Below are 553 nucleotides of genomic sequence, written 5' to 3' on the forward strand. Positions count from 1 at the left end.
TCAGTTTGTCAGTCATGTGATTTATGCACATTTATGCATTTTACACATTCATTTTGCACTTATGCATTTACATTTATGCCTTTGTGTTTATGCATTATATACTTATGCATTTTACACTTACACATTTAAATGTAATTATTTTACAGTTAATTTATGCATTTTAAATTATTGCATTTTACAATACATTTTACTCATGCATTTACGAATTAACACTTCTGCATTATACAGTACATTGATACATTTTACATTTATGCTTATGAATTTTACACTTATGCATTTACATTAATGCATTTGCGTTTATGCATTTTACACTTACACATTTAAATGTAATTATTTTACAGTAAACTTATGCACTTTACATTATTGCATTTCGTTTTACATTTTACTCATGCATTTGCACTTACAAATTTGACAATGTGCATTTACATTTTTGCATTTTACAGTACATTTACAAGTTTACACATATGCATTATACAGTACATTGATGCATTTTACATGTATGCGTTTATTCTTATGAATTTTACACTTATGCATTACATTACTTACGAAAGGG

This window comes from Carassius auratus, chromosome 5 (genome assembly GCF_003368295.1).
Source record: "Carassius auratus strain Wakin chromosome 5, ASM336829v1, whole genome shotgun sequence".
Taxonomy (NCBI): domain Eukaryota; kingdom Metazoa; phylum Chordata; class Actinopteri; order Cypriniformes; family Cyprinidae; genus Carassius; species Carassius auratus.